The following is a 1,937-nucleotide window of genomic DNA, read 5'->3' as shown; positions in this document are numbered from 1 at the left end:
CCACTTGCATTAGATCCAATCACTTATGTATCAAATATCATAAGTCTACATGACGATCATGTTTATACTACGACAACTCTTTGTCAGTGGATCTGCAATTTTATTAAATGTGGGAACTTGCTCTTCTCTTTACGTCATTTCTATGTATTATCTCTCTGATGAGATTATACCGTTTTAATACATGTTTGGATCATTGATGAGACCTTAGTTCCTTTGCTTTCGTAATGGCTCTTAGTTCCCTTGCTTTCGCAATGGCTCTATTGTTATCACAATATTATTGTACGTGATCAACAATATCAGGAACCACTCCAAATTCATTTATGAACATCATGATCCATATTGCAACTCTTTGCTACTTCTGAAGTATCCATGTATTAGGTTTCTACTATTGAATCAACGGTTGCTTCACGTTTGGAACCTTTCCAACATACCGCTTAAGAGTAAACCAGTTTCTCCATATGAAATCTTCTCAAGATTTCATCTATGTAAATTGGGATGAGTTAAGCAATCTTCTAGATCTACCTCTATAGATCAAGTTGCTTATCCCATATCATTTATGAATAAATCTTTTAACAACCATTATTTCAACGATTGAAACATAGGGATGTCGTTTTAGGAATACGAAAAATGCTCCCACTATCTTCTTGTAAACACACAATTCATTTTCAAATTTGATAAAATCAAACACTTTGACTTTTCATCAAATCTAAGATTTCAGCTCCAAGAGACTTCTCTTAACCTATAGTCACGATATGCAACTATTGCAAACAAAACCCGAATGGACTTAAGCAAGGCTGCAGGAGAAATATTTCACCAATGTCAATATTTAACATTTGCTTCTAGCCTTGCTTTGTATATATGGATATTCATATCCATATCGACCTTTTCTTTTGTAAACTATTTACAAAAGCTTATGGGCTTTATTCCATTAGGAGGCTTGACCAAGGTCCAAACTTTGTTTACTTGCATCGAGTTTCATCTCGAGTTTCATGGCCTCTTACTATCTCTTTTAAGTCAACACTTGACTTTATTTTGTTGCAACTAGCAGGTTCATTATCCTGGATCACTGATTAATGATTCGCATCTTCTTGAAGGTCGAATGAGCCTACTAAATTCACATAGAGCTGTCATGTCCTCAGGAGTCTTTACTTCCTGATTCAAAGTATGTCCCATATCAGATATGGGATCAAACTCAGATTTATCTACTTGGTTAACTATATCTGTGGACTCTTGAACTCTTTCAAAATTCTATTTTACTCCCACTGTCCTCTCCTAGAGTAAACATTTTCTCTAAGAAGACGATATGTCGTGAGAAGAAGACTTTCTTCATGATAATAGAATTTATATTCAATTGTCTCCTTTGAATATTTCACAAATATGTATTTATCGGATTTAGTCTCAAACTTATCCGATTTAAGGCGCTTCAATTAAGCGTCATGACCCCAATCTTTCATATAAGATAAATTGGGACTATTGTCTTTCCATAACTCGTATAGAGTTCTGTTAACCAATTTAGATGGGACATGGTTTAGTGTGTTGCACACTGCAATCAATGCGTTACCTCAAAACAACTTTGAGAAATTTGCATGACTTGTTATTAATCGCATTATATGTAATAATTAACGATTCCTCCTTTTAGATACACCACCTTGCTACAGTGTATATGAAGGAGTCCACTGCAAGAGAATCTCATTCTCTCTTAGATAATCTAAATTTCATCTTTAAGATACTCTCAATTGATCGAATCTTAATGTGTGAGTATCTTTACCTATTTGTTTCTCTAATTCTAGTGTGAATCCCTTGAACTTTTCAAGAGTTTCATGTTTGAGCTTTCATCAAGTGTACATGATCATTGATGAAATGAGAGAAACATTATCTGACATAAATTGATACGAATCCATATGCATCACCATGCATTAGACCAATAATTATGCTGA

The sequence above is a fragment of the Olea europaea genome, chromosome 23, assembly GCF_002742605.1.
Source record: "Olea europaea var. sylvestris chromosome 23, O_europaea_v1, whole genome shotgun sequence".
Classification (NCBI taxonomy): domain Eukaryota; kingdom Viridiplantae; phylum Streptophyta; class Magnoliopsida; order Lamiales; family Oleaceae; genus Olea; species Olea europaea.
Note: the sequence above shows the minus strand (reverse complement) of the source record.